The sequence below is a fragment of the Empidonax traillii genome, unplaced genomic scaffold, assembly GCF_003031625.1.
Source record: "Empidonax traillii isolate 1590-97213 ecotype Southwest subspecies unplaced genomic scaffold, ASM303162v1 scaffold1193:size157251, whole genome shotgun sequence".
Taxonomy (NCBI): domain Eukaryota; kingdom Metazoa; phylum Chordata; class Aves; order Passeriformes; family Tyrannidae; genus Empidonax; species Empidonax traillii.
In genome coordinates this window covers 64,181-89,947 of record NW_020956386.1, presented here as the reverse complement: position 1 = coordinate 89,947, position 25,767 = coordinate 64,181, and the positions used below count along the sequence as shown (strand labels likewise).

At 40.5% G+C, this 25,767-nt stretch overlaps 1 long non-coding RNA gene across 2 annotated transcripts in view; it reads left to right on the top strand.

Moving 5' to 3' along the window:
- LOC114069109 overlaps window positions 1-25,767 on the top strand; it is a 147,405-nt gene that overhangs the window by 58,546 nt on the left and 63,092 nt on the right. The window lies entirely within an intron of this gene.

Here is a 25,767-nt window from a genome sequence, read left to right as displayed (position 1 = left end):
TGTAGTGATGGCCAGCATTGATCATCTGCTCCTTCCCTAACTTCTGCTGACTTATTGATTTACATAATTTACCCCATTATAATTGCATTGAACCACACACTTCTGCTCCATTTGTGGCATATCTTACAGGCAGATGTTTCTTGTAGCAACTATCTGTTGCCTTTTGGTATTGCCAGGTGAGATGATCCTGAGCAGGGATTTTTGTCTGATTCTTGGTAAAAGTCCCAGAGCTATTTTGCAGTTTGGCGCTTTGTGATATGGACAAAGGTCTAGATGTTCTTTGTTCAAATGAAGTTTTGTTTTTGTGTAATGAAAATGCTTGGGTTTGGTTTTGGGTTTTTCTCAAAATTTTTGAGATAAATGATCACTCCCAGTACTTCATTCCTTAAGCTAAGTGCCTCTCAAGTAGACTATACCCTGCCATTTATTGAGACCAAGGCCTTCCTTAATTTCTTTCTGGCTTTCTCTGACTTAAACACTAACAGGTTTAGTTTCATAATAGCTCTCTCCTGGGGCAGTGGTGTCTTTGAAAACATGGTGTTATTGCCAGGTATTTTTAGGGGAGAAGTAAGAAGTGGTGGATTCATAGAATCATAGAATTAACTGGGTTGGAAGAGACCTCTGAGATCATCAAGTCAAACCCTTGATCCAACCCCACTGTGATTACTAGATCATGGCACTCAGTGCCACATCCAGCCTCGTCTTAAAAACCTCCAGGGACGGTGAATCCACCACCTCCCTGGGCAGGCCATTCCTATGCCTGATCACTCTCTTTGTAAAGAACTTCTTTCTAATATCCAACCTAAACCTCCCCTGACAGAGCTTAAGCCCATGCCCTCTTGTCCTATTGCTGACTGCCTGGGAGAAGAGACCGACCCCCACCTGGCTACAACCTCCTTTCAGGGAGTTGTAGAGAGTGATGAGGTCACCCCTGAGCCTCCTCTTATCCAGACTAAACAACCCCAGCTCCCTCAGCCTCTCCTCATAGGACTTGTGCTCAAGTTCCTTCACCAGCTTCGTTGCTCTTCTCTGCTCCAGCATACATGCTGTATTATGTACAGTTGGCCTCTTCTGGGACTAATTTAGCAGGAATGCTGCTTGCTGTCTGCCCAGTGTGCCAGGGAGCTCATTCACTTCGAGGTGTGGAGGCACACCCTGCACCCTTTTGCATGGGTCAGCCTTGCAAACCCCTCAGGAAGGGGGACCAGCAAATACGATTATGCCTTACTGAAGACCTGGGACTAATAGGACTGCAGTGCTTTGCTTTTGTCTTTGTTCCTGGGATTTTTTTTGACTGCTTTTAAGAACTAATATAATTTATATTTACCCAACCATTCAGAATTGTATTCTATAATATGCTACTTCCTTATTGTATCTTTATGTGGGAGAACATTGGTATTTTTGTCCCATCTGTACAATCATGAGATTAAATGACAGCTTGGAGCTTTTTGCATTTTGACTGGACATAAAACATCCTCAAGAAACAAGCAGCAGTACTATATTTGATTACTAGTCAAAATGGATCTCGAATAATTAAAATGGATGCTTTTAGACTTTTTTTTTTGTGTTTTTGTTTTTTTTTTTTTTTTTTCAAAACTCTGAGAGCACTTCAGCTGTTTTTTAAGTGCTTTTGAAATTTGAAGTCCAACCTTTTTCTCTTATCTCATGAAAATGCATGCCAGGAATCCTTAATTAAAAATGTTAAAAATGCTTATTCTCCTTATTTAAAAGGGCAGCAGCCCAGAGGGGAGGTGTGAAAACATGAGTCCGCAGAATTACACATTTCTCTAGTGCTAGCACTGGTTATGTCATTTCAGATGAGATATCTTATGCTTCAGTTTTCCCCACCTGTGATCAGAGTTAATATTTACTTTATTAAGAAAACTTAATTTAACTTCAGAATCTCATATCCCTATTATGTTATTGCTTATTGTAAATCAAGCTAATGTACTTAAAAGGACTCATATGTATGCAAGAGATTACAAAAGTGCTGCTCACATGGTCCAAATGAAATACATTAACAATATATATGCTTTTCCCAGTAGTGTGGTAGAATGTGGAGGCGTTTGCAGGATCAGTACTTTATAATGGAAAATTACACAGCTTTATATTTCAGCAGGAAAGTTTTCACTTTGCTGTACATGACACAGCTCAGAAGGACACCAGACGCTTTTAAAGTCTGTTAAATGTTAAATGGCTAAAGAGAATGGCAAGAGAATGCATTATTATTAGTTGGAAAAGAGCCATGAGCTCACATGATGCCTTGCAATTAAAAAAAAAAAAAAAAAAGGCAAACTCTCACCCTTTACATAATATAAGGTGGGACATCAGTTCATACTGAGGAAAGAAGAGATGGTTTCTATCAGGAAGGTGGCCAGAGGGCTGCCTCCCAACAGAAATGAGCTTAAAAGAGTTCAGGAAAAGGGTTTATGTATGAGAGATTAAAAAAAAAAAATTAATAGGTTTTGATTGTAAAATGGGAGATTTAAGTTCCTTCTAAGTTTGCCCTCCTTCTAATGCAAGGGAAGCAAGGGAGGTGGCTGAGTACAGTGGAGTCTCCATCTCTGGAGAAATTTAGGTACAAGGTAAATGAGCTTGTATTTGTCTTAATATAATTGATAGCTTATATCCCATCCTTGTGTGGGCTTGGCAACCTCTTGAGGTCTTTGCCTGCCAACTTTGTTATGATCTTATGAAATGTGAATGCCTTCTCCATGCTTCTTCCAGCTTTAATAGTCTCTGATTCTGGGAAGACTTTGTGCTGTTTCTCCTTGCGCTGCTAAAGACAATTGTCAGATTTGCGTACTTGCTAAAATTTCAGTTTAGTGCAGTGTTAAGCGTGCTATATGGCCACCAAAATAACTTCACTAAAGTAAAAGGAGGGCTATTTGGCTTTAAATGTGGAATGTGGGGCTGCTTTAGTGAAGCATCGCCTTTGTCATACCGCAGAAAAAATCTTTGTGGGTGGTGCTGTATGCCATGTGACTGGCAGATGCAAAGAGAACACAAACTCTTCCCTGGCACAAGCTACTCCACTGTCAAGTTTTATTCTGTTACGAAGGAGGGTTTCCTGTGCAGCAAGTGATGTGAGCTGTTGGCAAGTAAAAACATTGCTTGGAGCAGCTGCGTTCCTGTCTCTCCAGAGATTCAACCATTCACATTTCACCCCAGTTCCTATTTTCACTGAACTTCATTATAGAGAAGCTGAAGTCCTTAAGTGAATGATAAGAACCCATTAAGTGAGGCAATGAGAAAACAAGTCCTCCCGTTTGACTCTGCTTTGGGTACAAATTTCCATCCCAAGACTGCTTCTGTACATAGAGCAAGCACCACATTAGTCATTACTCTGAGTATGCCTATATTGCAACACCAGTTTTGACAATTGCTCAGTAAATTCTTTTTTCTTTTTTTGTGGTCCTGCTGTCTTCAGATACTGCCCACTTCAGCAGCCACAAGGACTGAGATATTTTAACCCTCACACATGAGTATATGGGAGAGCTCAGTTCAGGCTGATATGCTGACTTGTGCTGCATGGTGTTAGTCAACAGCTGAATCTTTTGTTTTGTTGCTTTACTATGTTTCTTTTGTCCTCCTAGGGTATTGGAAAGATAATATTTCTTTCAAATGTATTTTCCTAATAATAATGGCACTTTGATCTCATGACCTTTTTCAGGACTGATTTGACCTAATAGTTAGATAAGAACTCCTGCAGAATACTCAGAGGTCATTTTGGAAGAAGCTGCCATAAACAGTTGTGATGAGAAAACTGACATTAATGGGAATTCACTAAATAAAGTGACTGGAGAAGTTATTAAATGTTTCCATGAAATTTTGATGAACTTTTTTTTGTAAGAACTATATTAGGTTTACTATTTAAAAGTTTTACCCTGTGTATTATAACCCAGTCCACTTTCATTTGGCTACAGATTCCTCTCACTCATATCCTGCTTTATGCTAGTGAAAGATTAGTGCTTCTCTTCCATATAGGATTGGGTTAAATGACTTTTTATGGTTTTGGCTAAATCTTATCCATAGTCAGATTTTAGTTCTATAAAATTCACTTCTTACCACTTTCTGGGGTGTTCTTTGACTTCTAAGAAAGTTTTTTCATGGTTCATGTCCATACCTAAGGTTTTATATATTCTAAAATACTCTTGGGTATTCTGAAATGAGGCAATTGCATAAAAAAGCAAATATATTTAGTTCATTGTTTTTAATCCAGAATGGGAACAATATTTTAGTTCTGTTCACAATGATTGTTAATTTCTTGCTTTAATAACTTCTGTGTACCATGCAATTAACTGCAAAAGTTGTTGCAGTATAAATGTATTGACTGATGATGGTTTGAGAATAGCATCACTGTGAATGCCATTCCTGTATCCATGTGAGAGACATTCTGCAATACCAGGCATAATCTGGTACCTTTGTCTTGTCTGTCCATCTAGCAGCTACTTGCTACAGAGAGTTCCTTGACTCTTTTCTTTTGGTCCTTCTGCATTGTGAGCATTTCACAGTAAATGCATAAAGTTTCCAAGGGTGTTTTGTGATGGGAGATGCTTTTGCATTTAACTCTGCCACGGAATAGACACAAAGATGCATAAACACTTATGCAAAGACTTACATATCTCCACTTTTTGTTATGATCTTGTTCTTTTCCAGCACTTCCCACCACCCCCAACCAAGGCTTGAACAACATTTTGTAGAATCACAGAATGGTTTGGATTGGAAGGGACTTTAAAGATCACCTAGTTCCAACTCCCTTGCCACAGGCAGGGACACCTTCCAATAGACCAGGTGCTCAGGGCTACATCCAGCCTGGTCTTGAACAATTCCAGGGATGGAGCATCTGCAAATTCTCTGGGCAACCTATTCCAGGGCCACACAACCCTCATTGTAAAGAATTTGTTCCTAATATGCACTTTAAATCTAAATTCTTTCACCATAAATCTATCCCCCCTTGTCCTACCACTGCTTTCCCTTGCAAGGACAAGTGTTTGTGCTTTCCCATTAAAGGAGAAGGGGAAAAAACTTTCACCCTATCAAACTGTAAAGGTCCCAAATCCTGAGTAAAGGACAAAAGACTGTGATATATATTAGGGGAACATAGCTTCAGATACTGCCTGGTTAATGCATGAAGGTGTATAGGGCTTAAGTCAAATTCAGCGTTATTGACAAGAATGCCAAAGACAGCCTGATTTCAAAACTGACATCTTTATTTAAAGTCAACTTAAGCATGCTTAAAGCCCTTCTTGATAGTGCTGCCAGGAGGAAGGCAAATCCTGGAGCTATTCTAAATGTCACCCTTGTATACTTGGGTTGCTTCAGCTGACAAAATCTTGATGGCCACTTGGAAAATTGACATGATAGAAAACACAGGAAAGGATACAACTGCAGCTCAATTAAAGCCACAAAATCTTTCCTGACATGATTGCTGTCTTCCTTTGTGCTAAAAAGAAGAGGGGGGGGGGACAAAAAAAACGTCCTGGCTTTTGTATACACTAAGCTACGCGTTAGTCTGTAACACTGAAAATAATCCAAGAAGGCATGGCAGCAGGGTTTTTATGTTCTCAAAAACAAGTTATGCATTAAAAACTTCCAGAGTACTTCTCTGCCTGTCCCCCCACCTGCCTTGTTCCCTTCCCCCCTTCCAAATTGATAAATTTTTTTGCATCTCTGAACTGTCATTGTGTGGAGGTCATTTTAGCGTTGTTTTTTTGAGTCTCTTTCCTATGTTCCCTTCAATTTAGAAAGTTCCTCTGGTACAATTTGTACCTCTCAATTGCTTTCAGTCAGAATTAAACACACAGCTTTGTACCTCTAATTTGTCTAGCACAAACACCTCACGCACTTGTCAGAGGGGATTCACTCCTTTGTTAGCTGCATTTATAAAACGAGTCTTGACTCATGCTGGAAGGTTTTGCTGGTCCTTTACCCTTCAGCAGGAAATGACATGAAGTCCCTTTTGAAGCATTTTATCTTGAAGCACAGAGTTATTCTTATATGTGCATGCTGGAAAATTAGAGTGGTTTCAAGTCCTCACCTGCAGAAAATTAAAACCCCATAAAAGTAAGGCAGAGTGTGTTTTTGAGAATGTTTCTCCCAGTGCTCCTCACTCCCCCATACCTTCAGCCAGTCCTTGCAGAAGGCTCTTGCAGAAGAACTCTGTGCTTAGACTCCACTGATCCCCAAAGCCTCTCTGAGGCATGAAGTGAGACAGATTCAAGGCAAATTAACTGCAAACCAAAACTGTGTTTAACTTACACATATAGGTTTCAAGGAAAATCTGAAACTTGCTGTAGAAATATGGGGGGGAAATGCCACTTAAATAACAAAAAGTTACAACTCTTGTAGCTTTATAATTTTACAGATGGAAATATTTTTACTGTCTTGTAACATACTCTCTTGACCATCATCTGATTCTCTTCCCCCCCCCCCCCTTTAATAGTTGTGATGTATTAGTCTGTATTGGACATAAACAGTAATTACAGCTTTTATGCCTCTCTCTTTCTCTTTCCTTGTATAACAACCTGCAGAATAATTTTAGGAACAGTATTTTAAAGAATCATTCTTGAATCATTCAAACAAGTTGAGAGGCCTTTGCTGGAAAAGATACTTCCAGCTGCATTCTTCTCTTTGCAAGTGGGCAGCTCCCTAACCCTAGCTTTATGTAAACCTAGAGTTAATATTTTCCTGTGGTGTAATTTCAGTGGCTCAGATCCTATAATATATGCAAATAGTAAATCACTGTTCCTGGAGAGTTGATTTTTTTTAATTATTTTTTATTTGATGAATATTCCTGTGGCATATAGAAGATGTAAGCTGATCCAGGAAGTAGACCAATGGGACCACAAAAAGCTGAAGTGCTAGTTTTTAGGGTAGGATTATTCTCTACATGCTTAGTGGGAGATATTAGTTCTAGAATGAAATTAAACACTTTCATAGCCACTTGGTGTATTTTGGCTTGGGGGCAACAAAAAGTAGAGCCATCTCCTTGTTTTCAAAAATCCTTGGAATGAGTTTGACTAGAATGGGATAAATAAGTTTTTGGGCTGACTTAGAGTCTCACAATGCCAGCATATTCTTGTTTTTGTGCAGTCTGCCCCTAGTATAATTATAACCTGTGATTGCTCACTGCATTGCTGGAAGATGCATTGTAGCCTCTATGAATACCTTAGCAGATTGACAGGATGTGGTCCACATTTACTTTCACTTTTGCAGAAATTAAAGACCAAAATATTCAGAAAGTCACATATACTTTCAGGTCTGTTTGATCATCTGAAGGTCATTTGATGATAGTATTACAAATATCTCCATTAAGCCAAAACCTACAGTTTTCCTACAGTATTTCAGTCTTTCACAGCCTAATAATTGGAAAAAAACAATCTGTCACCAATGTCCAGTGCCCAGATATTGTCACAAAATGATACATGCTGAGATAATCTTGGCAAGAGAATCAGAATGGAAAAGGGGGTCTGTTCACCTTGGCAAGAGGAATGTTGCTTTGTAGCCCCAGCTATGATGGCTGCAAAGACCTGGACCATTCAAGTTGAATATTAAGCCAAGAAATTTTAAAAAGGATCTTCTCTGTTGCACCAGGTTTCTAAGTCAGCCATCAGTGTTGGGGAATTGAAAGCTGTTGCAATCTGCTTGGCCATCTAGCACAGATTGAGTTAGGCTGTTTCAGGCAGTTCAAATAAATTTGTCTATGCAACTAAGCCATTGCCACAGACAACTAGTTGTCTCTGCCATTTATCAATTAGTCTTAATGATGTTCTAGCAAGCTCAGAAACCTGTGATACAAGGACATGATTCTAGTTTTTTGTAACTGAACTGGAGTGCTCCTCAACCTCCCCACTTACACTAAGGGATGTCTGGGAATTAGTTTCTGAGAAAGGTTTCCCTATTTCCACCCTCTCACCTATTTCAGCTGTCAGGAAATTGGGTATGATGGATAAAATCTAAAACATGGCCAAAGAACTGTTGTTAGTCGGTGTTAATATAAATTTGCTAGTGCGTGTTAATGCAAATTCACAATTGCAAAAGATGAAGTACGTGTTGATGAAAGACCTTGCAAAGAGTTTATTTTGAACAAGTAGATTTGTTCCTATAAACCATGCAGATCAAAGATTATATTTATAATCTGAGAGTGATTAACAATCGTACGTAAAAACCACGTAAAAGAAAAATGGAACCTTTTGTAGCAATGATGTGCAAGCCTCAGGGGAAGACTTGGTTACACTAAACATAGCTCTTGAAGTATCTTTATACTCTGTCTTTTGCACTTGTGCTGGTCTGCTGTCCCCATCACTTTGTACCTTCCTATGACTTATCACTTCACCAGTAGATTGGTGGTTCTATTGATTTTTTTTGGCAGTGTATAGAAATACAACGTATATTGTACAGTATTTCTGTACAGTATGTCTTCTTATTTGCTACATGGTGATTCTAGGACTGTTGGATGGCCTGGCTATTTGTAAAGGTGTGAATCAAGTCATGTGTAAAAGCAACATTTATGACAGTTTAGTTACCAAGATCCACATTTATGACTGTGAACACTGTCTGCAATATTTTCTCTGCATGTGTGATTTAATGTGCCAATTATTTTATAATGAAGAATGAAAAATAGTCATTTGGTCAGCTTAATTCCTGACTCATCAGTGAATTCAGTAGCAGTATGATATAGACTAATTTATCCCATCCAGTCTCACTGCACCTTCAGATAATATGGTTCTTCCTCTCCTTCATTCTTGTGCCACAGAGCAATAGATGGAGATAGATCATTTAGTATTGTCAGCTAATGTACAGGTCTTACTTATGGGGTCAAACCCCATTATGTTTTTTTTCCAAGCCATTTTGTGTGAAGGTGTGATCATCTTGAGAGGCAGCCCTCTCTCATTACAATTATCAGTGTCCTTTAGCTGCATAAGCTGAGTTCTGTGTTCTTTCTTAAAGTCTAGGAAGACTAGTGGGGCACAAAAAAATCATAGGGCAGTGAAAAGACACAATCTCCTTGCTTTTCTTCCACATAGAAGCCAGGAAAGTCCTTCCAGTTCAATGTCAGCAATGGAAGATGATTAATTCAAAAGTATTTTGTCTCTCAATCAAGACAATTCTTTCATTGTTTCCTGTCTTCAACTTCTTCAGTGCTGCCACTGGAATCCCCTATGGCAGGGTTGTCTCTTCAAATAAGAATCAACCTGTAAAATCTCCTTTTCCAAATGAAATGGGATGAAACACAAACTATTCAGCAAGGATACTATTACTGACAGTTTCTCATACTACAACTGCTGCTTCATTCTGGTTTGCCATAAAAGTTGTTGCACTTAGTCTTGGAAACCTGGAGGCTTCAATATGAAGCTGGTGTCCTTATGGCTGGACTGACCTGTGGTGCTTAGTCAGGTTTATGCAGCACCCACTTGGTCTGGTCCCACCTGAGACCACTGCTTTCATGAGGATGTCATTTGAAACACGTGACTGATCTGATCACCCACATGTTGCAGATGGAACCTTGATAGCTGATCAAGATCTGGTGGCTTCCCTCTGAGGAACAGTTGTAAATGTTTGAGACCACAGTGCAATGTAGGTAATCTGGAGTCAACTAGTTTTGACTGCATTAGTGAGGTACCCGTGAGTATGGCGCACATGGTCACGCTTCTTTTGGTGAGTCAGAGTATGGACAGGACAAGGTCACCTTTACTCACGGAGCAAAGGGAGGCAGATCCTTAATCACTGCAATGCTTAGTTCTTGCAGTACTGAGCTATCAGTGAAAAATGGAAAAGTACATCTCTTTTGCACATTCTTTCAGAGAGGCAGCATCTCTGAAGTGTTTAGAAACTCGTGGAGGTTTACAAACAAACAAATGAGATGGCTTGCAAACTTACATGAAATAGAATACAAAAAGATACACACTATCTTATTTTCATATTTTTCCACCTCTCCTCCCCTGACAAAACCAACGCATTTTTAGGTATATAAATTTGATACACATTTCAAAGGCAAGCATCAGTGCTAGATCTTAGAGCTATTTATTTCCAAACTCCTTAACCATTCAACTGAAATGTCCAATTGCTCTAACTTACAGTGCACCTTAATAACCTTCATAATGAAGAAGAATTAAAGTAATAGTGCATCAATTATACTACTTATTAAGTTAAAGTGGCAGACAATCAATTATGCTGACATATAACCAGTAACACCATTATAGCAACAATGTTAAATAGGTGGTCTTTTTTAACAGGGTTATCTCAGGCCACTCAGAAGTTGATGATCATTAATTGTCTTGTAAGTGTAATTTAAGACTTCCTTCCTGACAGGAAAGGATTTCCAAGGGCCTGAAAAGAGTTCTAAGTTAGATCCTGCTGGTGGAGCCTTATGTCTCTTCTTGCCTGGGGAGGTTAACTTCACAGTGCTGGCTTCTACGAATGTCCATGGATGTAAATTCAGGCTGTGTCCTAGAGTTGGAGACAGCTGTCTTTTCTCCTTTGGCTAACTTCACTTTGTCTTTCATCACTGATTTGCCATCTACTTCTCTGGAAATACAAATTGATAATGTTCACCCAAGTTTTTTCACTGGTTTTCCCTGAACCAGAATCCTGGCCTTTTAAAATCAGCCTTGTTTTTACTTTGTTAAACCTCTAAATACAGGCGAGAAAATGTCATGCTTAGTTGTGGATTTCAGTCCTCTGCTGTTGTTCTAAATTGCTACTGTTTCTAATACCCATTCACATGTGACTTTGGTGAAATACGGGCTACTAAAAGGGTGCCGTGTGTGTTGCCTTTATAACCTCTGCGCTTTATCTAAAGCCTGGTGATAATGAACAGCTTTCTGCAAACCCCTGTTCTTGGATGAAAATTCAAGCATCTCAGCATTCATATGTTAAAGAACAGGACTTTAGTATGTGGGATTTGGGGGAGAAATGTGAAAAGATTATAAGGCGATTTAGAAAAAAACCAAAACCTAAACAAATCCAGAAGGCAAGTAAGAAAACTCAGAACCTTTTGGCAATCTTCTAATTTATTTTAAATCCATGAAATTTGAGTGGATTGGGTTAACAATGCCTCTCACACAATCGTTTTCATTTGCAGAAGTTGAACTGAAATATAGCTGGAGTATAGCAGGTAATGTTGCATGTGGAATAAATTAGTCTGACAGGGCCTTCATAGACTCTAAGAGTATAGACAAAAACTACTTGGTCTTACCATGACTTGATGAAATAACCCCCATCAGCTGAGCTATGGAATCTACCAAGGTCCTCTTCCTGGCCTGATGCAGTGAAAGATATCTGGTGGATTAAGGTGATGTACTTTGATTCAGTGCAATTAATCCATCACAATGTTTTGTTTGCAGCTGGGGCAAATGAGAGACACTCAGATTGGCAGTTACCAAAATTTAGCCGATGCATTAAGTACCTGTTAAAAAGTGATAATGTGATTACTTGTGGCCACTGCCCTTAATTTCCAAAAGTAGCGTATATCACCACTGATCCTCGGTCTGCAACCCTGATCAGCAAGGGCACCAGCTTCTTTGTACACCAAACCTAACTTTCGTTTAATAAAAATTTGTGATGCAGGAAATTAAGACATGTCAAGCAGTATCATGCTCAGTCATGTCATATTCCTTTTGTTATTGCTGCTGTTATGAATTTTTGTTGAGATATCAAGGAAAATAGAATATTACTTCCAAGGACTGCCTTTAAAAAGTTAGTTCAGAAATATGAAACAAATGGTCAGCAGCCTTTGGAAGTGATCAGTAGGAACTCAGGTCTCAGCTTCTTTCTGTAAAAGCCAGAGGTAAAGCTAGGTGTTTCCCAAGGTAATAAATATCAGGTCCTTGAACTTACCAACAGTGTAGAAAATGCCTGAGAGTCAGCTCAGGAAACAGGACTTAAAACCACAAGGTATGCTTTGAAATGCAACAGCAAGCACAAAGTCACTCAAAGCCTCAGCAAAGCGAAGTAGTAAACATGATGACTCTGGTATTCTTATACAGCATTTTTGGAGCTAATTTGAAACTGTGTGTTCCCAATGCAACCAAGGGCTACAAGATCTTAGCCAGCGTATTTTAAATGAGGCCTTTCCAATTGGGATAGTCCTTGTGTTGCACTGAGCTGCAAAAAGATTGATAGCATTTGCATCTTTAGCTTGGAGAGAGCTCAGAAAACCAACGTAATAAATACAGTAATTAAAAAAAAAAAATTCTTGCTACTGATCTGAACCCACTATCCCACTGGGGTCATTCCTTATTCCTTCAGTTTGCTTAATATGAGTTAGATCAGTGCATATCCAAAGAACAAAATGGTGTCAGCTTTGGAAGGGCTTTTGTGATCATCCTGACCTCCTTTTTTCCAGGTAATTTTGCTCTAGCTTTGCACGCATTTGAATATAAAGACAGTCAACTTTTTTTACTTAATTATTATTTTTTCTTTGTTTGCCCCTACATGTCGCCTTTCACATGCATGTGGTCTTTTACATGCAAAGCGTTTGACTCTGTCCTGCATGACACCCTCTCTAAATAAGACACAAATGGAATTGATGGATGGACCACTCAGTGGGTAAAGAACTGGCTGGATGGCCACACACAAAGATTTATGGTCAGCGGCTCATTGTCCACAGGGAGACCAGTGATGAGTGGTGTCCCTCGGGGGTTAGTGCTGTAGCTGATGCTATTCAGCATCTTTGTTGGTGACATGGACAGTGGGATTGAGTGCACCCCCAGCAACTTTGCTGACAACAGCAAGCTGTGTGGTGCAGCTGACATGCTGGAGGGAAGGGATGCCATCCAGAGGCACCTGGACAGGCTTGAGAGGTGGGGCAATGCAAACCTCATGAAGTTGAATAAAGTGAAGCCGAAAGTTCTACACCTGGGTCATGACAATCCCAGACACAACTACAGATTGGGAGGAGAAGTGACAGAGAGCAGCCCTAAGGAGAAAGACTTGGGGGTGATGGTCTGTGAAAATCTCAACATTATCCAGCAATGTGCCCAGAAAGCCAAACGTATCTTGGGCTGCATCAAAAGAAACGTGGCCAGCATGGCAAGGGAGGTGATTCTCCCCCTCTACTCTGCTCTTGTGAGACTCCACCTGGTGTACCGTGTACAGTTCTGGTGTCCCCAAATAAGAAGGACATGGAACTGTTGGAGCAAGTCCAGAAGAGGGCCATGAAGTTGGTAAAAGGAGTAGAGCAACCCCTCTACAAAGATAAGCTGAGAAAGTTGGGGCTGTTCAGCCTGGATAAGAGAAGGTTGTGTTGAGACCTCATAGCAGCATTCCAGTATCTTAAGGGGGCCTACTCGGAAGCCATAGAGGGGCTTTTCATTAGGAATTGTAGTGATGGGACAAAGAGTGATGAATATAAACTGAAAGAGGTGAAATTTAGGCTAGATATTAGGAAGAAATTCTTTTGTGTGAGGATGGTGTGATACTGGAACAGGTTGCCCAGGGACACTGTGGATGCCCCAACCCTGGCAGTGTTCAAGGCTGGGTTGGATAAGGCCTTGAGCAGCCTGGCCTTGTGGGAGGTGTCCCTGCCAATGGCAGGGGACACTGGGACTAGGTGAACTTTAGGTTCCCCTCCAAAACTTAACATTCTATGAATCTGTTTTAAATCTGGATTTAAACTGTGGGAGATGCTAGGATGGAGTCACAACCATCCCTTTCTGAGAACTGTTGTTTCATAAGAATATCAAGTAATTGATGGTAATTAGAAAATGGCCGTCTCTCAGAAAAGAGAAAATGTCCTAAAATAACCCCTTCTTATAAAGACCTCTTAGCATCTCAGTGTGGAAGCACAACTTTTATCAGTGTGCCATAGGTATGCAGTGTGGTGAGAAGAAGCCATTTATCTGTGGTATAGAGAAGAGTAGGCATCTCCTGTGCAGAGGGTCTGTTGCTGCTACTGTGGGACTTGAAGAATGGTTTAATGAAGACAGCTTTCAGGAGTCCTGGGAGAACTGGGCCTCTGTTGTGCAGAGAACTGTACCAGTACAGTGCACGCAATCTGCATCCCCTTGCTGTTTCCAGTAATATACGTACACACCTAAAAACATCTTTTCCACATGCATAGTTCTGTGTTTGAGAACATGAGAGGAGGTGTTGGGGCTGAATGGTACCTGACACTGTATGAACAGCTGCAGTTCCTTCCACAGCAGTTTTCTTTATGCCCCGCTTGTTTCAAAATGTCCTTTTTTTGAGGGAAGATGGAAAGAAGGATATTGGAGGTAATTTTTCTAGAGTTCCCAAAATACTCCAAGGAGTGTCACAGTGTGCCAAAGGCATGTTCCTGTAGATTGAAGATCAAAGTGTATGTTGCCTGCCCTTGGAGGTGGCATGAAAGTACACAGCATTTCAAAGCCTGGTGGGAAATGACTGAAGGACTCTTTAGGATGGAGAGATCCCAGCTGGGCACAATACTGCTCCTCCTGCCTGAAGCAACCAGTCCCTGGAGGGAAATGGTCTCCAAACTATGCTCCAGTTTTGTCTTGGAGGGAAGTATTTGGTTTACTTCAAAATAAAGTCCTGGAGTAAATTAATATAATGCAGCAAGATGATCAGGCACTGGGACAGCAGATGACCCTGTTTTATTTGAGAGAGTAGATGCTGTTTGTCAGCCTTTCAATCCATCCCTCTCTGACTCTTTGCAGCAGTAAGAACGAAGATGAAATGTAAAATACAAAGAGTTGTATCAGCTAATAATATCTGGATATTATATTGGGTGACATGAAAAAGCAGCTGAAAAGATGAATGTTTTGTGAATATTCTGATTGTTTGGAAATGGGATTGTATGAATGATATTTAAAATTATTTTTCGTTTTTGTTGCACAATGCAATTTGCTTAGTAGATTCTTCATATTTGCACACTTGTTTTTTCTGACTTTACATTCCAGTAGATGCAAAACAGCAACCACAGACTCTTGCTTCAACCTGATCTCCACAAATCTCAAATGAGACTTTATGAATGATTGGTTCCGGTGCCCTGATGCATTACAGAGAGTAAGATGTCAAATTTAGCATATCACTGCTACTTCAGCATGTCAGTTTTACTATCACTCTATCTGTGTTTGCCAGATGCATTCAAAAATGCAGTTACATTTTTATTACTATGAAGTACAAGAAAATTTATCTCTGAAAGAAGTTGGTGGGGCTCATTTATTTTTTTACCCATCCTCCATCAAAAAGAGTAATCCAAAATAACCGCTTTTTCAATTGAGCAAAACAATGTTCTGTGTGCTGCAGGTACCATGTAATGCATAATGTTCATTAATAGAGCCCTTAGCTTTAGGGCATGTGGTGCCATTTCATTTTTAGGCATGAAAACTGGCAGTCTGGTACCTCAGCCAGTAGTGGAGACAGGAAGCCTTAAAGTACAGGAGATGCCTGTCAGAACATGACCCACTCTATCATCCTTTGAGTTCTAACACAGGATAGTGCACGTGATGTGGAATGACATCAGCAGCAGTTCTGAGTAGGGAAGTCTCTTTATAAGCTCCCTCCTCAGAGTCAGTTTTGACTTAAAGGTTGGTTACTCCTCAGCATTACTTGCAGAGAAGCAGGAGAAATGCAGGAAAGGGGGATGTAAAGAATATGGCTGAAAAAGATAAAGAGAATAAAAAAGAGAAAGACAAGGGAAAACAGAATAGGGGGAAGAACAGCAAGGAGATGGTTTCTTTGTTAAGCTAAGCAGATCTGGAGGCTCTGAGAACCACAAGTTTGTGAGGCTTTAGTTCTGTCCCTGACATCAAGAGACTGCTCCACACCACTGATGTAAGAAGATACTAGAATAATGTTTATTTAATTGCACAACCTCAGCAGGTAAGCATTTTTTGGCTGAGGTAATTTATGCAGAGTGGAATCCCAGTTCCCTATTAATGCAGGAGCTGGTCTCCGTTCCTATGGTTACAGTTGCAAAGCACAGCCCTCTGCTTTTAACTTGTTTGTAAATATATGAAACTGTCATCTTGGGAACAGAAATTTCCTGAGCTTGGTACCTTCCCTGAGGTAATACCTTTTCTTTTAAGAGCTGTTTTGAAAGCTGGGTAGAGAAAGACAATTCTGCTGTTTTGACAGGAATGGAGGAAAGTATTATTTTTTTACTGGCTGAGAAGGTGTATGTTTCATAAATGAGACCTAGCACAGACAACCAGGAGGTGTAATAGGACACTTGCTCGCTTGCTGAATACTCAGTATGTCTGAGTCAAAAACCCCTGGCCTCACTCCTGCTTACTGTTGTTCTTATCCGTACCAAAGCGAGGTGCCATGGTCTATCTATGCTGTCCCCTTCCATAGAAGGGATGGTATAGAAACCTGCTAGGTATGTAAGTCTGAAAAATTTTGTTCTCAGATGTTGATAGAAAAGGAATGGTAAAAGGTATACATTCACAGAATCAGTGACAAAGTGATGGAAGGCTCAGGGAACTGCTAGCATGGTCATGCAGTGTTTTGAGAACTACAGCTTTTTTCCCTCCAAATAATTAGTGTTCTTTAGTTTAGATTAATAGGCTTTCCTGTCCCATAACTTTTTCCAAATCAAATTTGCTTCCAAAAGAAAATCTAATTCTTTCGAAAACCCTTTTCTGAATGCTGACTTATAAGTCAGTCACTGAATTTTTAGCTTTTGGGTTAGGCAATTTGGGAACAAGTACATGAGCTGAAACAATATTTTCTCTGTAAACTGAATTTGAGTGGAAAATGGAAAATACTAGCACACTAAGGCAACTCAATAGAGGGAAAACTTTTGATGGATAAATACACCCTTATATGCCTGCTCTAGTTCCAGAAGCTTTCTCGTCTCTATTTGCATTGAGTCACAATATATGCTTTTCTGACATACTCTTGTGTATAGAGGCCCTGGCTTCACCTAAATCAAATTGGACTTTCAAAATGAGGTAGTTATATTTCTGGAAAATTAGACAAATTACGATATGGCTTCTCTGCTGTTACTTTGTTTTTCAAATCTAAGAGAGGAGTATGGAATCTAAATGTAATTTGTCATTGGTAAAGACAGACCTTCTATCACTCTTCTAACAAGGGTTGTCCAGGATATTTACAAATGCTGACTGTTTAATTTTTAAATTTGGTGCACGCACACATACTTTCACAATTCCTGCTTAGGTGTTTACTGAGTAGTTACTGCCTTTTTAATGTATAACTTAATACTAAAAGGTATGTAGAAGAATTTGTTTGACTCAAACATAGTCAAAAAAGAGAGGGGAAAAATCACGAGACGTGAAGTAGGGTGCAGGAAACAGTAGGGAAAACAGAGAAGGACGAACAAGGATCCAGAAGAAGGAGTAATACTTTACAAAGAATGTAAGATAACTGCCTACTTACCAACTCATATTTAAACAGTATATTTTTGGAACTTTTCATCTGGAGTCCTGCTCTTCCTTAGTAATTCCAGAGGCTTTGAGGAGCATCTGAAATTTTAGATGCATAGAGAGATCATAGGTTATACCACAGAAGTCTCTCAGCATAGGAGAGCAGGATCATCACCTGTACAATAGAGCTCTCCAATGACTTCTGCATATCAGTGCATGGTAAGTGAAGCAATAAAAATGTAATCTGGGAGCTTCAACTCTGCTCTTTTTTGTAGAGAGAAGACTGAAGCCCAGTAATTTAAGAAAAAGCCTTCCTAAGAAAAACTTTTTCTTAAATGAACTGAAAAGAATTACAAAATGTATCAGTGCAAATGGCATTTGTCAATTGTTCTACCAGCTCATTCTGGTGAAATTCTAAGAGGAAAAGGAGAGGTGATTTTAGGGGCAGATTCATTTTCCTGGCTGCCAGAATCTTTGGGACTCAACAACATTCCTTATCCTCCAAGTTTCTTTTTTGTTTTTCATCATAAATGGGAAAACAAACCCCATCTTTTTTCCCTTGTCCTTTGCCTGTTTTATTATATATTTTGGAAGCTCTTTGCATGTTGGTTTCTTCTACCAATGTCTGTATACAGCATATAGCATGCAAGGACTATAGTTTATGTATATTTGGAAGTACTTCTGTGAATAAAGATGTGGTACCAAGCTCAATAATAGAAATTTGGTCTTGGAAAAAATGTCACCTACATTTGACTTTTGTTTCCTAAAAACTATCAAAGTTTATTGTAAATAAGCTCCAATGAAAACAAACTGAATGATTACAGTCTGGATTCCCTTTAGAGCAGTTTCTGGTATGTAGGAAATAAATTGGAGTGTATTCAAAAAAACAGCTGCTTCCATTTGGGTAGAATATATTATGATTTAATGAAGACAGCCATCTGCTCCTGAGTAAAATCCTAATTAAACAATATATTAATCAAAACAAAATTAGCAATAAAGTAATTAATATTTTACAAATGTTGCCAGCAATGTATAGCAGCTAGTGTGTTAAAAACTTCTTTAAATATGTCTGGCTTTCATAATGTTTTAGTGTACTGAGAGAGCTTGGGATGCCTGTAGCTGGTACCACCACAGTATCTTCATGGTAGAATTTAGGTTTCATAGCACAAGCTCATGCGCTGTTCAAGGAAAACAAAAACCATCATAAGCAGCACTACTGTGCATAAGCACTACTCTATCCTGTTTGGGACAAATTGCCTCCTTCCACATACATGACCTTTTTTCTTTCCAGTGCTTTCAAAATCTAGTAGAAGTTATAAGGAAAAACAGAAACTAAAGCTTGCTTGGCATGGAATAAAATTTAATAACCATGAGAACTCGCTCTGTCTCTCCTTTAAGCTGAAGTAAATGTCTGGGTCAAATAAAAATAGAGAAGTTATTATATGAGTGAAATTAGGTAGTCTGTTCACATATCAGCTCTTTGCCTTTTTTTCAGAGCCTTCAAAGGGACTGTAGGTAGACTAAAAACATGAAACACACACTTCCCCTGTGTCTGTTGACTGGAATAGAGATTTGTCTTGGAGATTCAGGGTTTTATCCTGCTCTGGTCAGTACAGCCTCTGACTTGCTGGGGCACACGTATCTGTATGTGGGAGACCTCACTCTGGAACAGCCTCAGGCTGACTCAAATCAGCTCCAGGATCAGGGCTCCCATCAGCTACCAGCCCAGACTGGGCGTGATAAGGGATCAGGACACACACCCCAGACATCTATCTTTCTTATCAAAAGTACTTCACCTATGACTCAAACCAGAAGGACTTTAACATTTTTGTTGTTGTTATTGTTCATTGCTGTCTCCAGAAACTCCTCTGTTTTTGTTCTCCCTGGGCAAGAAATCAGCTTCTTTAGTTTAGTTCTTGAATAAAATGTGCCAGTGTTGTGCTGAATTGGGCTACAAACACTGCAGGGAAATGTTTTTCAAGTCAGACATAAAGTTGTTTTCCTTTCCCCTTATACTCTTTAAATTAAACTTCAGAGAACACTTTAGGTTCTCTTATTTCACACCTAGACTATACAGCAGCAGGTCTTTAAAATCCTTTGGAAGAAAAGCTGAATAATTATCTCTTGAGGATGTTATTCTGCTGTCTCTAGGAACAGCAGCAGTTGCAACAAATCAAAAAGTTCCTCAGTAACCCTCATCTAGAATGACTTCAGCGGATAGACCCCATCCTCTGCTGTCTGTAAGAATCTGTTCAGCCCTGTATGGGAATTTTGTGCTGCTTTCACTAGGCATTCAGCTGCGGTGCAGTTTTGAAGAGCAGAGTTAGCCACATCACATTTCCCATACAGGTGCTGGAGAGAAGCAGCTGGGGGAAGTACTTTGGAAGGCCAGAGTTCCCATTAGTGACTTCTCTCCTTTATTGCTTCCACTCAACTGGCCTGTTCTGGTGCTGCAGATAACCTGAATTTCTGTAGAGACTTTGTTTGGTTGGTTTGTTGTTTGTTGGTTTGGGTTTTTTTTTTTCATTTTCTTTCTCCCTTCTAGTACTCAGAATCAGACACTGTTGTAAATCCCCAGCTGTATGTAGCCAATACAGCTGCAGTCTTCACTCGTGCGAGCTAAAGCCCCTAGCTACAGCAAAGCTAGTCTTGGCCCCTAGTATCATCTAGTTCCAACCCTGCTGCCATGGGCATTGACAGCTTCCACTAGACCAGGTTGCTCCAAGCCCCAAACAACCCAGCCTTGAACACTCCTAGGGATGGGTTATCCACAGCTTCTCTGAGCAATATGTGCCAGCGCCTCACCACCCTCACAGTAAGGAACTTCCTATCTGATCTAAACCTGCCTCCTTTCAGTTTGAAGCTATTCCCTGTTTTCCTGTCACTATATGACTTAGTAAAATATCCCTCTCCAACACTCTTGTATACCCCCTTTAGGTACTGGAACATCATGATAAGGTCACCCTGGGACTGTCCCCCCTCCAGGCAGAAAAACCCCAATTCCCTCAGCCTGACTCCATAGCAGTGGTACTCCATCCCTTTGGTCATCATCATGGCCCTCCTCTGCACTTGCTCCAATGGGTCCATGCCTCTAACAGGGTCCCAGACCCAGACGCAGCACTCCAAGTGGGATCTCACAAGAGCAGAGTATGTGGGCAGAATCCTCAGCCTGCTGGTCACACCTCTTTTGATGCATCCCAGAATACATTTGACTTTCCGTGGTGTAAGCGCATGTTGTCAGGTCACATTGAGCTTTTCATCAACCAGCAACCTTCCCTTTCCAAATGTACCAGATACCTGTCAGACAGTGGCAAAGTAGAAGATGCATCTTTAGGCCAGAGTATGATTAATTCCTTGATAAAGCAGATTGCAGCTTTTGTCTCAACTTCAGTGAAAAAAAAAGCAAACCTTACAAAGGAAGCCTGTTTATGTTGTGTGGATACAATAAGGACACGCCTGCTGTGAGTTTGCAGATGATTTTTGACACACACCTACAGATGTGTTTATCTAGGAAAACGTAAAAGAAAAATGTAGATAGCTGTGTTTATCCTGTCCTTGCTTCTTTAGCTTCTGACTTTTTCCACGAAGTTCCTAAGCACTTGTTCTCCTGTTCTTGGGGCTCTTACTGTTTCCTTGCTTGTATAGTCTCCATAACTGATTTTTGCACAGGCTTGGCAGCTCTGGATAAACTGTTTAGTGATAATTGCCCTGTGTTGATAGTTATAAAGAAGTTGGGTGCATTTCAGGTATCACTTTGCAGAAGTGCAGCACGTGGCTGCCTTTTTCTTTCTAGTTTTTCAACTTGGTTATGAGAATGGTGTCTCTCTGCCCTCCCTCCATGAAGGTCTGACTCTCTGGGCAGCTGACTGTCTCTCTCTTTGTTTTCCTGTATGAAAATAAAGGTGTTCTAAGGCAGGTTTTTTCAGCACCCAAGGTATTTTTAAATGAAGGGGTTCAGATTTATCCACAGTAGAGTGGCAGAGGTATGGGGCCACCTGATTTGATCAGACAAGGATCTTTTCTCTGCCTCAATGAGTAAGCTGTTGACCAACAAGACATCAGTCCATCCTCTCTGACAGGAAGCACTTCTGGAGGGTCAGAGGCTGCCCAGGGTTGCACCTGCCTCTTCCCACCACCTGAAAACATTGCCACAGGCCTTTCCACTGCCCAGAGCCTTTCTCCTCAGGTGCAGCTTGAATCTGGACAGGAGCCTCATGAATGCCTTCACCCTGCCTCTTTCTCCTCAGGAGAGATGCTGGGACTGTACCTGTGGGGGAGGCCTCTGCCTTGTCCCTGTCTCCTCACTCTCCTGCCCTGCCAGGCCTCCCTCCTGGTCTGCCCCTCTCTGCCTCCCTTCTGCTGTGCATCTTTCCTCCCTGTGAAATGCCATGATGAACCAGCCACCTACAGGCAGCCGGTGGCCAAACTTTGCTACAGGGACATCAGGCTTGATTGATCTCTAAAGGAACGGGATAGGGTTTGGATAAGGACAGGTCTGCAAGACTGTACAGTTTTGTCATCATAATTAGCTGCTGACAAATACTTTTTTTGTCTCATCTTTCTCAAGTCTTGGGAAGACTTTGTGTCTTGAAGGGTTTTTCAGGGTCAGCATGTTGTGGGCTTTGTACTGGTCAAAACTCTCCCTAGAGTCACAGTTTAATCATTGAGCTGCTCTGCAGCAGTATTGAGGCACACAAAAATGAGTCACAGTGATGCTTCCCATGTTGCAGTCATGTTTTTATTTTGTGTTAACAGTGCGATGGGAACAAAAGCAGAGCTCCTAACTCAGACAGCCTGTGTGGGTGTGATAGGAGAGCCAAGCAGTGTCCTAAACAGGGCACTGACTGGGACCTGATGTGGCATTTCTCTGAGCACAGTTAACGCTGCTGAGACTGGTTTCAGGGGCAGTGATGTAAGGAAACGGAGTGGGTGCTGATATTGAGCTGTAACTTGGGCAGGTCTTTGATCTCAGGGAAGAGAAGCAGTTGAGATGAACAACAGCATTGCTAACAAGGGCAGGAGGTGCTGGGACATGTGGTAGGAGCTTGGGACAGCAGTCAGGGCAATTCTGTGAAAGTCATGATGGGAATTTTAAGCTGGATGCTTTAAAGTTCAAGCTTTCCTTCTTCCCCTGTCATTCCCCTAATAACATTTCTCTGAGAGTACGTTTTGTCAGTGGGACTACTGGCACGTATGGCTTCAGGCAAAACCTAACCCTTACAGCTGAGGTCTTACATCAATGATTTCTGCACTTGAACTTGTATAGATTAGTGATTATTCCAGTTCTTACCTAAATGTGTTATGGTCATATTACTTCTGCTAGGAATAGTATTTAAAAATAACAGGATTTAAAATTGGATCTAGTAACTACTTTCAGAATTCTTCTTTTGAAAGAGATATCTTCATATGTGTTTGTCTTCTCTTCTTTACAACTGATGAAAAGGTTTTTGAGGCATGAAAACCAATCTAACTTTAATACCCTTTTTTTGGAGCTCAAAATATGAGGAAATGTATATTTATTAGGCAATCTTACCTGCCTTCTGCTGGACTGTGATTGATAATTTCTGCCTGATGTCAATAGAAAAGTCTATAATTATAGTGTCATTTTGTCTGTGAAAGCAGGTCTTGATTCTGCACTCAAGACAGAAGGAGTGTCCACATATCACTCCTGACATTTTCTCAGAAGTAGAGCTGCCTTTCTAGCTCACCTATCAAGCATGGTGAATTGCATTTCTTCTCATTGATTACTAGCTTTTCTGTGCAACCCAAAAATGTTGCTAGCTATTGCCTGACATGATGTAAAATCCATTGAATACTTTGGCAGGTACATTGTGTTAAGAAACTGTATTTTTAAGGTGTCTTTAAGAGGATGTAATTTATGTTGATTTGTTTTCATCTCATCATTGGACTGGCAATATCCGTATTTTAAAATGTATGTATGCATCAATGTGTCTCTACACCAATATTCTTCCATATTGTAATGATACGCTGTTTTGAACAGAACATTCATAAATGATATTGAAAAGGGTTGATTAAGAAAGTGATTTTATTTATCATCATCACAAATCTTTCAAATCCACAGGGAGGGCTTCTCAGCCAATGATGCTATAATTTTTAAGGCCTTTCCTGACCAAGTTGTAGAAATCACACCTTGTCCCTGAATACCCTGAGGATTACGTATCCCCTTGTCAAAGACAGCAAGGTTATTATTCACTCATATAGTACCAGTAATGTTCAGGGGCTGTAATCATCTTGTAGTGATCCATGTTATTAGATTTCAGTGGTCTGACAACGATTTATCAAATGCCACTTACTATATCAAGAAGGGCAAGCAAATAAACCTGTCCTGTCCTGTCAGCCTCAGCACCAGCACACATGCCTGCTTCCCGGAACACCTGAGGCATGAAAATCATCAGGGCTATTTCTGATTCATCTCGCTTTTAAATAAAACCAGGTATTTCTGGAGAAAGTAATTTGTGTGCCTGTTCATCCGTGCATGGGACCCAGTTCATGAGGGACAACTGTGCAGCCACGCCAGAAATTTCCTTCTCCCAGAGCATTTGGGGCGCTTGCTGCATAGTGGCTGGTTGATTCTTGCGGATCAATGGACACATTAGTTTTCTGTGCTGGCGAGAATCTCGCCGAGGAGCGGAGCCGGCTGTGCCCGCACCACGGGCTGGAGCTCGCACAGGGGGAGCTGTGTGGCCAAGGGCCGGGTGCCCTCTCTTGGTCACCGTCACAATAGCAGCCAAAACCGGGACAAAACGGCGCCTGCGAGTGAGGCAACGTGATTGCTGCAGAAATGGAGAGAGGCTTCACGTCGTATTTCCAAATCAGGAGAAATGTTTATTTAGATGCAGGTTTAGGAGCTACAGATCCTAATCCAAATCCTCTCTAGCTTTGGGTGAGACAAGTAACTTCTTGGTCTCTGTTAGTCCATCCCGATGATGGGGCTTAGGACCTCTGTACTGATGATAACAGCTACAAATGAAGGAGTCAGAGTTCCTCAGCCTGGTCCCATGCGGACTTTCCTCTTTGGCTCGTGTCATTTATCGCAGCAGTCTTTTGCCATGGAATTTACATTTTGATGAAACACTGCAGCTATCATTATTTCACCAGGATTGCATTTGAGTGGCAGCTGTGGGGTCAGGGCGCACGTGCCTGCATGCTAATGCTACAACTTTAGTGAGGTTTACTGGAGAATGCCACAAAATTTCTAAGGTTATTCACTTCATCAGCAATCAAACTTACCAGTTCAGGAGGTATAGCATGCCAATCTTCTAGAAAAGCTTATTGTGATGGTAAAGAGTGGTTTTTCTACAGGGCCAGGAGTTCGACTTTGATGGTCCTTGTGGGTCTCTCAGAATATTCTGTGATACTGTGACTCTGAAAGTAAATGATCTTTGAGACAGTATTTACAGTATGAATAAAAATAGGGTGGTTAGGTAAAAAGAACATTCGATCACCCTTTTATCAGTCAGATAGGAAGGCCTGTGTTAACTAATAAATTGACAGTTTAGTGAAGAAGAGTTTATCTACATAAAGTCCTTGTCATCCTAATAAAAGAGGGCATTTGCAAAAGGATCTAAATTATATTTATGTTCCTGATAGAAAAATGTAATAATCTTTTTACTTATGCTGAAAACCAAGCCAGCTGTTTGTAATGAAGCTTGAGTGGTTTATACCTGTTGAGGATATAACCCCATCCTTTTTTTTGAGCTAGATTTGTTAGCAGTTGAGTAAAAGAGAACATGGAATAAAGCAAAACCGGGTCTGAGCACTGAAGCTGCTGTTCCAGGCAGCTTCTGGGGATTAAAAAAACAAGACTGTTAAGTAGCAAACATTGTGCTAGGAGTCGAATGTATGTACTCTATTTCTAGCTCTGCTATGGGCTTCCTATACAACTTAAAATATCTCACTAAACCTCTTAACTAATAGCCTTATTATCTGAAAATTGCAAACTGTTTTTGCATGTGTATGTAAGCTGTGGTTTATGAAGCATATGTCTTAAATGCCTAGTGGAAAACATTATTTGAACGTTTGTTACTGTTTTGATGTGTGACATTGATAAAGACAGAGCAATTGTCATTACAAGATAAACAACTGGTGAGAGGATGCTTGCATCTGCTTGAGTACATCCCATGTTAACTCTTTCACCTTAGGTAAGACTGTTAAATGCTCAAACTTTGGAATGGAGCTAAGCACTTAAGTCTTCTAAAAACTTGTATGTATTTCCTTAGACTGAGAAAATAGAATGATTCAGGACAAGCTTCAAGCTCAACAGAATGTATATGGATGCAGAGAGGAGAAAGATGGGCCACAGTGATAAAAGGGAAGCTCACAGCCTAAATATCTGGAGGGTCCAGTGAAGAGTGGACAGCCACTAATCAGAATCAGTTGCAATGCTCCACTTTTAACGTCAGAATCCTTGATGTCCTTTGTGCTGCAAGAG